The sequence below is a fragment of the Leptonotus elevatus genome, chromosome 1 (genome assembly GCF_054856555.1).
Source record: "Leptonotus elevatus isolate MCC_2025b chromosome 1, RoL_Lele_1.0, whole genome shotgun sequence".
Classification (NCBI taxonomy): domain Eukaryota; kingdom Metazoa; phylum Chordata; class Actinopteri; order Syngnathiformes; family Syngnathidae; genus Leptonotus; species Leptonotus elevatus.
In genome coordinates this window covers 42,336,274-42,349,636 of record NC_141239.1, presented here as the reverse complement: position 1 = coordinate 42,349,636, position 13,363 = coordinate 42,336,274, and the positions used below count along the sequence as shown (strand labels likewise).

The 13,363-nt window shown below is 38.6% G+C and overlaps 1 protein-coding gene across 1 annotated transcript in view; it reads right to left on the bottom strand.

Moving 5' to 3' along the window:
* The window catches only part of znf385c (zinc finger protein 385C), a 122,781-nt gene extending 121,683 nt beyond the window's left edge, over nt 1-1,098 (bottom strand). Inside the window, exon 1 of the mRNA XM_086059786.1 lies at nt 914-1,098. The gene's annotated coding sequence lies outside the window, so the exon portion shown is untranslated. The remainder of the gene's footprint in view (nt 1-913) is intronic.
* Nucleotides 1,099-13,363: the final 12,265 nt, after the last annotated feature.

The following is a 13,363-nucleotide window of genomic DNA, read 5'->3' as shown; positions in this document are numbered from 1 at the left end:
GACCATCAGTTAAAAACACATTGTTCAACGGAAATTAACATTTGTACCACCTTGCATGGGTTGCCATTGTAATTGCTGTTGTTGCACAAAATACAGGAGCAATATTTCGGGAGGCAACGTATTAAATGTGAGATTAGATTAATGTCATTATATACGACACAAAACGCAAGCAATGCGACCAATGACAGCTATCAAGTGTTGTTCTTTTGGCGCACGCCATCAAGTATCTTGTTAATCTGTCGTCAAGTGACTAAATTTGAATCCCCTGAACGCCAGTAAAGCATCCTCGTCTGCTCAAGCTTGTAAAGATTCACAAACCGGTTTTGTGCCACGTATGTCATTTGAAAGCTATTTAACTACATTATTGATTACAAGGCGCAAAATCACAAACATGGGCATTTTGCTATTTTAAGAGTACTATTTCAATAATTACTGCACAAATACAGCATATTGCATTATAGGCTGTAAAGTCGTATGAAATTAAATAAATAAAAATATATATTTTTATTTTTAACACTGATTAACAGTGGAAAACCTGAGCTGAAGTCAAATTGGTGATTGAAATTATTTTCTTGAAGATTATTTTCTTACACATCACATAAATGTAGTGTTAAGTAATTCGTCAACTTGGATGGACTAATTGCAAATTTGCCATATCAAACACACTTGGCAGGAAATGATGTCTGCTTTGTGTGCACCGTAATGACGTTACATGGTTATAATTAACTGTGTTGCGATTTTACAACCCCTGAACATAAATAAAGGATCGCTCATTCAAACTGGCTCAGCGTTCATTCAAAAATACTTTCTGGAATCTTTTTCGTCACTTTCTCTGACAATTTGCCACAAAGTTTCACTTTCCGGTCGGATTTCGGCACCAAACAACATGACGACAAACTCCATTAAAACTTACCAACACGTTCCAGGTGTCCACACCTGAAGCTCGAGCCCAGCAACAGCCGAACCGGCACCGACGCAACACGGGAACTGGACGTCTTGTCTAACCGGGGATCCGCTTCCGTACTATCCCACCCCGGTCCGGTGTTTGTCGGTGATGCCAAACAAGCGGCGGTCAAAGCGGTTCGGTAACGAGTGACCACCCGAAATAAGTGAACGGAACCATCCAATGCAGCGGCGGCGGCGTGGTCAAGTTATCGTAAATTTGGATGCCGGGAAGATGGGACCGGAAACTGCCTATCAAAATGAAAGCACATATTGTCAAGACAGAGGATGGGAAATGTTCTCAGACACATATATGTGGTTTTGTGTTTGCTCACCCGTAGTATCATTTTAATACTAAATTTGACACAAAACGCGTTTTACACAGAGATTATATTGTTTTCCAACACGACTGCCAAATATACTATATTTTATCTTGAAATGTAAATACAGAAGTGAGTGTAGCCAAGTTACGATTTATCAAATGCCTAATTGTGAAGTAAACTGATTGCCTGGCATTCAATAAGAACATTAGTAAATATAATCAGTAAAAAAATAGTAACAAATGAAATTCAACTAAAAGTTTGTTATACCTATGTTTACATACTTTAATATTTACATTAATCATTATTATATTAACATATTAAATATAACAAATATATTACATCCAACTCCAGAAAATTCTTGACTTTCTTTGTAAAGATTTTTTTTTAACCCTTTAAAATATGTTTTATATTTGTAATAATAATACACTAGTACCTTTTTCCCCATTTTGTTTCATGATAGCATTTTCAGTAATTATTTATTCACTTATTATGCTGATTTTATGTATTGGATGAGAGAAATCATATGGTTCGGATGCCTATATTGACAATTCCGAGCTTACGTCAGAAGTCAAAATGGCGGTCTTACTCGGTGACATTAAACACTCCGCTAATTGAAAAGCATTGGATTGTTGATTGGAGAGAGGATTGTTCATGTTAGCTTATTTTGCAAGATGTAAGGTGATTGCAAATGAACTGAAATTTGACATAATACAAGTAGACCAGCCATGTCAAAGCCATTGTCTCCTGCCACCATGGATCCTGGTTCGACACCAGCCTTGGACACTCGGGCGCGGTGACCTTGAGCGAAACACTGATACTATGAACTGCTCCATAGTCGCTTAAGCAGCCCCGTGCTGCAATGTCACTAATAATGTGTGTTAGTTGTGATAGGTCAAATTTCATGAACATGACAAAAAAGATGATCTAATTTATTTATTTTCCATATAGTGGTTGACTGGCACATCCACCTCACAGTTCTGAGGATGTGGGTTCAAATTTAGTCTCCATTCTTCCTGTGCGGAATTAGCATGTTCTCCCTGTACCTGAGTTGTTTGGCTCTCGAAGAAAAAAACAAATGAATCTAAATTGGTCGTAGGTGTGACTGGTTGATTATCTATATGAGCCCTAAGATTGGCTGGTGACCAGTTCAGGCTGTACCCAGCATCTCACCCAAGGTCAGCTGGTGTAGGATGGATGGATGGATGGATGGATGGATGGATGGATGGATGGAATGAATGGATGGATTTTTTTTGCCTACTGTGACAGCACCAAAATGAGTTATGGTGTCCCCCAGGGTGCCCTGCAAGGACCATAATTGTTTGTTTTCATCTTTTCCTTGGCCAGAATTGCAGAAAATAAACACTCATTTAATGCTGATCATGTGGAATGTACAATAGGGAAGCTGTGATACCGTAATACTGTACTTCTTGTTTGGTCACAGCATGTGTTGCGATAAACAAAAAAGCCAAACAGACCTGAATATAGAGTGGCGAGCCCCCTGCGGGAGGTATACATGGACAACATTGTCACACACGACAGGCGATGACTACTTTTTGGCCTCGCTCTCGTCCTCCTTGGTGCAAACTGCGCTGGCCTTCCAACAAGGAGGCATCGTAAAAATAGAATGCGGGGTCCTGAAATCTAACACCCCGCCCCCCTTTCCTCCTCGCCGCCTTAAACGTTCAAAAGGAATCAGTGTTGTTGTTAACTCAACATGCTAACGAGCGTGTATTTCCATGTTACTTTAATAACATGCTCCGGTTCACGTGGAGCGACTAAAGGTCAGGACGGTAAAGCCCGGCAGGAGGTAGGGTATCTGAGGCCGGGTGCACCTGCCCGCCGTCGGGTTCTGTCGCTGCCCTTTGGGTGCTGACAGCTCTGCTTCTTGATGCCAAGACAGCACAGTGCACGCCACCCGTCATCACTAATTCAAGCGCTCACAACTGAATGAATGGGCAATGCGAGAACATCATTCGTTTTGAAGGAAATTCAACACAAGGTGGTAGAGCGGGGTGCAAACGTACCGACAGTCTAGCCTTATTTGAGCATGGTTCCCTATTCTCCAACAAAGTCATCAAAGACCCGATCGTTCAATGTCTGTTAAGATCCTCAAACTGTTCAATTTCAGCTGATTTATGTGTCGTAAATTTTAGCCTCTTTTGGGATAGTTTGAGTCGATGGTAAAGTCTGAATATTTTCTACATTTCAAACATTCGAAATTCCGGATACCTCCAATACCAGATCCCTGAGCTAACTGATGTGCATGACGGCTAAGCTAATATATATTTAGTTTTACATGGTGTAAAATTATTTAGTAAAATAATTCATCCCCTTTTCAACATTCTTACCAGTCAAAATGAATCCATTATTTTCATAGTCTATGATTATTTATCTTCTGTATATTGTGGTAAAACACAATCTCTATTCATTTTTTAATAATACCAGACAGAGCTGTGTCCATTATAGTGCTGTTATCCACATTTGTGGGCACACAAAGTATCCGCAGTCTCCTCCCACTCGCGTTGCACTCAAAAATTCTGGAGTGCATCAACCTGGTCGCCACGGTAACCAAAGTGCCAACCAGTATATACACACTTAAAAAGTCACCTGCGAGCATCCGCTCTGTCGAGGAGTTTATTAACTTTAATAGTGCGAGTGCTGCTGGCAGGCGGCGGATGCGTGGGAAGAAAGACAAAAGGAGGACATGTTTCCCCCAAAAAAACATTTACAGTAATGTGCCTATTTTATCAAATTTAGGAAGGTTTGAATATTTGAGAATGTTTAAACGAGAGAAGTGTGAGAAAATGTAAATGCCTCGATGAGAAAAGTCTATAAACTGTGGTGAGTGGTTTTAGAGCCTTAAAACATTTATAATAAATGTAAAACAAAGCTATAACTACTTCGCAGATTTCACTTATTGCGAGTATTTTTTGGAACCTAACTCAGCGGGAAACGAGGGAACACTGTATGTCAGACTCGCGGTGTATTTTCATCAACAATAAAGTTTTGCGTGGTTTATAGATCATTTTTGTGCGCTAAATGGTAAAAAAAAAAAATCAATAAAAAGTCAAACTTCTTTTTGACAATTTATTTTGTTTACAGTACCATGTTTTTAACCCATTAAGGCCAGGAGCGTGTGACCGCGCTTCTACCGTTAAATCCGGGAGCGCTCCGGTGTTGAAGGTAAATATATATGGAGTTATGTACCCGCGAAATTTCTGTGTTGATTTAAACAAAACATTTTTTTGAAGGTTTATAATAATACATTTATGTTTGAGTGAACGCCACAGGTGTAAGCTCTGAAATGTTTTTGGAATTGGGGGTGACCCATAGGTTCTATTTCGTCCCTCCCGACCGCCAGGTGGCGGTGCTGAAAACAGCACGGAAATCCTCGTTTTAGAGGCATGTTTTTGCCATGCGCTTTGGGCCTTAATGGGTTAAACCACTAAGCAGTAACATGCTTCTGTAGAAGTGCAACGAGCCACAAAACATAACTCATTTTGAAAAGCAAATAACAAGGAAAAAATGTCTTCAATGATGACGCACCTGCTGCTCTGTAAAAGATGTCCGGCGTTTTGGCATTTTTGCTCGCGCTGCCTTTTGGCTGCTGTCAAAGAAGGCGGCGAGGAAATATAGACGTATAGTCAAATAGCCACACGTGGAAATTTGTTTACATTTACTCAACCAATGATATACGAGATTTTTAACTGAAGCCACTCTTGGCCAATACAGAGCAGTTGTGACAAACGGGGGTGGGGCTGAAGTTGGGTCACGTTAAATCAACCACGGCTCATTTTCTTTAAAAAGCGGACACACCAGCGTCCGACTTGGGGTTGCGCAGGACGCAGGACACATGACTGAAAAGCAGGACTGTCCGGCCTAAATACGGACGACTGGCCACTCTACCGGTCGGTAAGTCAGTCAGTCGGTAGTTAGCTAGTACTGCTTATTATTTGTAACAGTTGACAGAAACTAACTAGCTTAAAAAAACGCCAAAAAAAATCTGCCAAGTATGTAACCTTCAAGATAACAATCCACCTAAAATACACAGATAAAGAATATTATTAGTTAGTTAGTTAGTTAGTTAGTTAGTTTAATGAAAAAAAAGCCTTAAAAGCATGGTCGTGTTTTTTTTATGAAAAAAAACACAGTTAGTTCGTTTTAGCACATCAACAAATACAAAAACACAAAGGCAATTAGTCATAGCTGACAAATGTTAAGATTTATGTGACGTATAAAAAAATAATTTAGGATTAGTGCAGTGGGATTATGCATTTATACAATAAAATATAAATACATTTAAATACATTGTATGACTATGAGGCCTTGAGAAGTGAATGGAGGCAGAAGAAAATAAATTACTACATTGGTTCAAACTTGTCTGAATACGTACATAACAAAAAAACATTTGAATGGCCTTCTTGAGTAGCTGACATTATTATTATAATAAAATCAGATAAAGATATAATAATGATCACAATGCTGGTAGTTTAGCAAAGGTCATTGGTGGGGAAATGAGACTTGTCATGCTCAACGATAAGACATTTATTATGAGAGAGCCAATAATTACCTCAGCCAAGGAGCCTGCTTTCATCTTTGTGTGCCACTTCCTGCCTCGGCTTCTTCTTATATCAACCAACATTGTAGAAGTTTAACACATGCATGTTATATTAATATTACATTACAATGATGTACAATCTTCAATGTTTCTGCCGGCAACTGAAGGTTACTCTTGCCTGCGGGCCTGTGAAAATATCACAAAGTCCCCGTTTCATTTTCATACACGTAAATAGACATTTCCCGCCAGAGCAAACCTACTTTCCCTGACTGTGACCCGGCTGCCGTGTCGCATATACTGCGGCGTGCGGTCCCAACGTCATCACATGGAGGTCGTCATGGTGTTGCCTCGCCATCATTTTGCTGTTATTAACCATCACGTACATTTCGACTTAAAAAAACGACTCGACTTAAAGGGAAACATTAGGCTACATACTTTTTAATCAAACAAGTAGCTAGCTTACAAAACGGACACAAATATGGCACTTGAATGTCATCCACCATGGACCAGGAAGTTGCTTACTAGCTAACAACTGCAACTCAAAAACAAATACGATGTTGAGTTCATTAGTTTGGAACACTGTTATATTGTTTAAAAATTGTACTGCCATTTGTAGCTTCTTAGTAAGTTAGTTTTTTTTAGTTTAGTCTCTAGTTATCTTACGTTGTCCTAATTAGTTCAAGGAGGAGGAGGTAACCTGCAGACAAACGACAAATATGATGCTTAGTTTGTTTGTTGGTTCATTAAATTGTTAGTTCACAAATAGGGGAAACTGGGGCTAGTTGTATCACTTTTTATACTTTCATCTCGTTCTTGGAATCAATACGTCATCTATAATCAAAATGTATACCAGATGAAAGACCAAAGTCTTACGTATATTTTTTGTGTTCATGTTATTTTCATACCTTGTGTCAATGCAGAGATATAAGCCATCAAATAGAAGGAGTGAACGAGTGACATGTTACCCCACCAATGGGTAAGATGTCACACTGGATTTTGCAACTAATAAAATAAAACAAGGACAAAATTATACATTTTCTTCTCTTATTTTTTTTTTTACAGCTAGAGAAATTGTTTGTTATTGATCTTGAAAATGTACTATCATCATTGAGCAATTTTTAACATTAAATATTATGAAATTGATTAAAGTCCTTGAACTGCTGGCATGTATGCCATAGCTCTCAGCCTCAAATGCCAGTTTTGCTTCCCTTAAACTGGAAATTTGAGATTAAATTGAATTTCAAAAAATAAAGCATTTCGATTAATGGATTGATGGATGTTTCATCCTGAAACTTAAACCAGTCCTGACATGTGTGCATACTGTAGCTACATCAACAACTGGAAAATCATTTTTTAAACAATGAAACAAAACCTAGCAAACTAATTTCCTCACTCTTCAAACTCATCATCTGAAGGGCAATTTTGGCATATGTAAACCGAGTTGCCAGATCTGCATTTTTCATCGGCGCATTCTTCCCATATGTGACAACAAACCCCAAAATGACTGAGACAAGTTGCCCCAAAATACTTGCTCTAGTTAAAGTTAGCTTAAAACAGAGCCATGACAAGATGCATGAATCTGTCCTCTAACGAGTCCACATTTGGGTTCTCAGCTTATGAAAGATATTCCAAAATATATAATTTTAAAAATTACATTAGTTAATTTTTTCATTATAAATCATCATTCAATTATTATCACACCAAAAAAATCTAGATGCATTGAGCTATCGTACTATAGAAGTATTTTAATAAATGTTTTGGTTTCCGTTGAACTTGTCTTCTGAATGTATTTTCTTTTGTTTAAAAAGTGATTCATTCCGACATGAACTTGTGTGACGTGGTTGTCTTCAGTCAAAATACCGTAAGGTCACACCAGGCTCGCTCATTTCCGCCTGCCCGCCGAGTCGTTGCACTGCTTCCCATTCAATTTCCTGCCACTGTGCCAGAAAACGGCACGCCGTGGCAAAGGCCTTTGACAAAATAAGCATAAATGCACACACACACACACACACACACACACAAATACGTTTAATAAATCATTGTTTGTAAGCCTTCATCTCAAGTATTTCTTCTTGAGAGGACAGAGAGAGAAATCCCTGAAAAATGATTAAGGCCGTAATGCAAAATAGTGAAACTGAAGAGAACAACATACTGTTACAGTGTTGAAAATGACTAAGAAGCAGAGCTGTTAGTGACGAGTTACGTTTCCTCCGTTACATTTACTTGAGTAACTTTTAGAGAAAGAAAAAAAGTACTTCTAAGAGTAGTTTTACCGCACATAACTTTTTACTAGAGTAGACGTGAGAAGAAGTAACGCTACTCTTACTCTGCTATATTGGGCTACACTAGAGTCGCTACCCGCCGCCCCATTCATACATTAGATTTACCGTATTTTCATGAAAGTGCTCCACTTGAGTGATTGTGTGGGAGCATTTCCGAACGAATCGAGTCTTTTGAACGGCTCTTCAATGTGACGATGGGAACTGAGTCAAACCCCCTTCCCTGCTGCCACCTTTCGCTTTTAGAGGGAGCGTCATCTTCGCATATTAGCATCAAACAATTAACTTTTAAGTGGGTCGTTAAGCTCTGAAACAAGCAAAACCGAAAAAAAGAGGACACTGCTCATTGCATGCCTTTACCAAGGCAGAAGTTAGAACACAGTTTTTTATTTTATGATTTAACGACGCAGCATTTGCACATAATTTTATGTTTTTGTTTTTCTGATGACATTGAATATAAAAAATATTTTAAAAAATCAGGCTTCATGTTCAAGCAGTTACTCAGTACTTTTTTACTTGTATTTGAGTGATTTTTTTGAGAACTACTTTTTACTTTTACTTGAGTAATATTATTTTTGCAGTAAAGCTACTCTTACTTGAGTACAATTTTTGGCTACTCTACCCACCTGTTAAGAATGTATTGCAAAAATAATGAGACAAGCTCAATGTTCCTAACGGACACGTCATGTGGCTCATCTCTGTGCGGATGCAGGTTAGATCTGATGCTGGTATTTTCGCAAGTGAGCACAGGCCAGTGGATCTGCGAGACGGAAATGCTGCGCTTCTGTGGGTGTGGTCACAGCCAAATTCAATCATGGCCAATCAAAGCTGCTCCTTTCATTCCTGCTGAATGAGTATCTTGACATAGTGGAAGCACATCTGCACCGTGAAATGTGTACTTGGAGACCACCTCCACCCTTTAAAAAATATATATATATATTACAATGATTCCGAGGGTTTGATGCCAATTGTTCATATTTAGAAATGACATATTTCTGGCTTCCACAACACGTGTCCATGGAGCTCAGAATATGTCTGAGTCCAGATTGAATTCACCAAATTGTGTTAGACCAACTGTGCAAGTATTTAGACATAGCAGGTGTAAGTTTAGACTGACTTTCTGCCACCAAAAAAATTGTGAGAAAGAAAATAATAGTATGGTGTTGAAATGAATAGAACACGATGCGAAATAGTGACATGGAGCATAATAACCCATAATAGCATCAGTGTTAAAAATGAACAAAAACGTTGTGCAAAACATGCGATGGATGAAACTCTTAAGTGTTGAAAACAAAAAGTAACATGATGTAAAACAGTCAGACGGGCTATAAAATTAAGCAAGAATGTTGTGTGAGACAAAGCATATCCTGTTCCGGGGTTTCTTGGAGACATGCGTGAACATGAATGAGTACTTGAATGGCATTGCCAATACACACATGCACACACACGCACACACACAGAAGGGCGTCTAATTGCAATCAGCGTGCTCTGCGCGTGCAAAAAGGAAATAATCAGCGTTGATTAGAGATGCTGAGTCGGATCACAGTCAATCATCAATTACCGTCTCTTCCCCAAAAAGTCAGGCATACGAGCATGCGTTTGTTTTTTGGGGTTCAAAAAGAAATAATGTTGCTTACTATTATTTGTACTTGCTGATTGATGACGCCAATGGAATCAATTAGTTGTGGTTTCTTCAGCACCTCGTAATGGTGTTAAATGTGTTCAATGAGCCAGGCTGTAATACGAAAGAACATTAGAATACAATATGAATGCTGAGATTGTGAAAGACACATCATTTCAAAGTGACATCATCAAAGGTGTCGAAATAGTGTCTTCTATGTTTCACTAAACGGAGATGCTAAATTGGCTTATTTCACTTAATGCCTCATTTAACCTTATTGTGGTGTGATTATGTTGTTGTTTTTATTTACCACTAGTTCTAATTTATTTCATTTTTTGATAAATCCCAAAAGAAATTTAAAAGTGTAACATAACACAAATTTCATCCTTGTTTCTATTGTCATTATTTTTATTTGTGGGTTTTATGTTTTATTTTTGATTATTTTAAAACTATATATATATCGGGTTTTTTAAAACTATTTTCTTACTGCCCACTATAAAGCATTTACACATTAATTATATTGTTTCAGTTTTGTTTCCTTGTTTTTTATTTTGTAATTTTTACAGTAATCATCTTATTACGTAAATTTAATTACATAAATGAATTATATTATGTATTTATTAATTACATGTTTATACATTTTTCTAGTATTTGTTTTGTTGTTTTTCCTAAATGTATCGAATTATAAATATTTTTTAATCATTTATATTATCATTTATTTTCTTATTTTCTAGTATTTTAATGGATTTTATTTATTTTCTATACATTTTCATTTTTTTTGTTATTTTTGTATTGTTTATTTTTGTATTCATATTTATTTTCTATTTTTATACTCATTCGTTTATTATTTTAGTACTTGTATTTATTTTTTAGACAATTTATTTTTGTATTTATAACATCCATTTGATTAATTCTGGTGTAATTTTATTATATTTATCAAGAACATTTACATTTATTTGTGTTGTATTTTTTCTTATTGCTAATCTTTGATTTTAGTTCCACGGTTACCAGTGTTGATATTTCGCAACACAACATCGTCCTCTAGTGGCACATAAGGCATCTCCACCACGTCACGCAACAAGAATGAAGGAAAAACAGTATTTTAGGGAAAAAAAGGGTTTGATTACTGGTTAATTATCAGATGAGTTTACAGATGAGACAATTGAGGTAGAGGCAACAGAGTTGAGGCAACAGATGAAACTGATGAAACAGAGTCTGAAATATCAAATGACAATAATGAAATGCACACTATTTAAACAAATGTCACACAAACTATTCAAATGATATGACTACTAAGCATTTTCATGCCTTACAAAACCCCCATAAAGAATAAAATATAAACGAAAACATTGCCCACGCAAAAGGTATTATTCACACTACTCAAAGTGGCCTAATACAGTCATTTAGAAGACACTTGAATGCACTTAAATGTTTTGATGGTCTATGGGGACCTCTAGTGGCCAACAGGCACAGTAAAAATGGACAATAAAAATGGCGACTTAACGGTCTTGTCCCGTGATTCACTTCTAAACACCATATAAGGACTTGAAACTAACATACAAGCTACAAACACGCCTAAACAATGCAACAATCAACATTTATATCTTACTTTGTGGCCATGAACTCTGCCAAAGGAAACTACATGCAACGTGGTCGATTCGACTTGTACATCACCGAACTGAACTGTGCATGCGCACCCGCCACATCGTCATACGTATTGGCGTAGTCCAGGGCTGGACTGGCACAAAAAAATCGACCCTGGCAATTTGAGTACAACTCTTGCCCAACATGTAGTTCTGCCACTGATGTTCATTGATGATATTACAGTTTGCTATCTATATTCGAAATTGGTCTAAATTGTGGGTCAGTCTCTTGGAGTAAAATGTAGGAAAATAACACTTAAAAAGCACTGCATCGGCCCCCAAAAGAGGTCGGCTCTGTATGCCAGATGGCCAGTCCAGCCCTGGCGTAGTCACATGACATGGGAAGGCACGGCAATACAAAAATAAAGTCTAATAAAGATTAATTTAAATAACACTCCTAACAATAAACAAAATGTCTAGAAGCCTTTTATACAGCCGCCCCCAAATGTGCAGTGGCACATTTGCTCCAAATAAAAGGCTCAGCAGTCTTTCTGGGGGTTGTTAGATTATTAACATTGTTTTTCTGTTTCAATTTATATTTTAATCGTTTTTGATATTAGTTAGAGATGTGTAATAATAAGACAACAGTTAATTCATATGTTAGTCAATCTATAGTCTTTGTTCTCTTCCCTGGGGAAGTAAGGTTTCTGATTCAATCTAAATGAGGGGATGTTTGTAAATGCAATCAGAGGTCGGTCCATAAAAATCCCTGGTGCGAGGAGGCGCCGGGGGCCAATTGTTTACCCACATCTTGAGTGGACTAAGATAGGAACTGAAGTAAGATTATCAAGTAGTGTATTTCACTCTGCTGACAGGACAAGATGACAGGGGGGAGTAAACTGTTTTTGTATAAGTAAGAGAGAGCGGAAAGAGAGGGCACACTTCGAGACCAGATGCTGTTTGAACAAGGTTCTAAAGTGACTTCAGAATTCTGAATAAAGCTGGCAAAACTTCTTCACGAGAGCTCAACTTTGAGTTTTATTTGAACACGCAGAAATCAAAGAAACGATTTCTAACAGGGTCTTGAGTTGTTCCGGGTGTAGACGCTCCCGATGGGAGGGCTGGTAACATCACCAACTGGTCGGGTGTACACGTGCCCTTTGATGTTCACGTCAGCTGATCTGATGTAACCATCATAACTGGCGATGAATCTTTGTCACATGACCAATCGGCCACATGGCACAAGGCCGGGTTGACGTCTGCAGGGTCCGCAGATGCATAACCCAAAGGTCTTCAATTTGAGAATGGCCTCCACTTCCAAAAGAACAATGGCGAGGACATCCTCATTAATGGGCTGTTCCTATACAGGTGCAGAGGGCGTATTTGACTGCCCGTACTTCTCTCTCCTACACTCCACCAAAGTGTGGGGCTGCTGGAGGGTTGTAGTTTAATTGGATTTTCTGCTGCGCAAATTGACTCTGTAGGGCGGGACCCATACTAGCAAAGGCTTCCTGAAGTTCTCTCTCTCCTCCTTTGAAATTGGTCCCACGGTCTGACCACAGTTCAGCAGGTGTTGCTCTCCTGGCAATGATGCGCCTCAAGGCCATCAGGAAAGCGTCACAGTCCATACTTCGGAGGAGGTTCAGATGTAATGATCTAGTGGTCAAACACTTGAAGATGAGATCCCAGTGCTTTTCATGGCGTCAGCTGACTTTTACTAGCATGGGCCCGAAACAATCCATGCCGGTGGAATAAATGGCAGGTTTGTACAATTGGAGACGTGCCTTTGGGAGGTCGGCCATTTTAGGTACGGAAGGCTGTGCTCCCCAGCACTGACAATCTGCACTGGTGTCGACAAACTGCCTCCCGACCATGAATGATCCAATATGTCCTCCGCAGCTCCGCAAAGACTCGCTCCAACCCGGGATGTTTACGGTCTTCATCATATTCCTTTATAAGCAGGAGACCCACCGGGTGAAGCATCAAGGATAATAGGATGTGGGTTGGCCTCATCCTGACCGTCAAGACGGCGCAACCGGCCACCCACTCTTATGAGG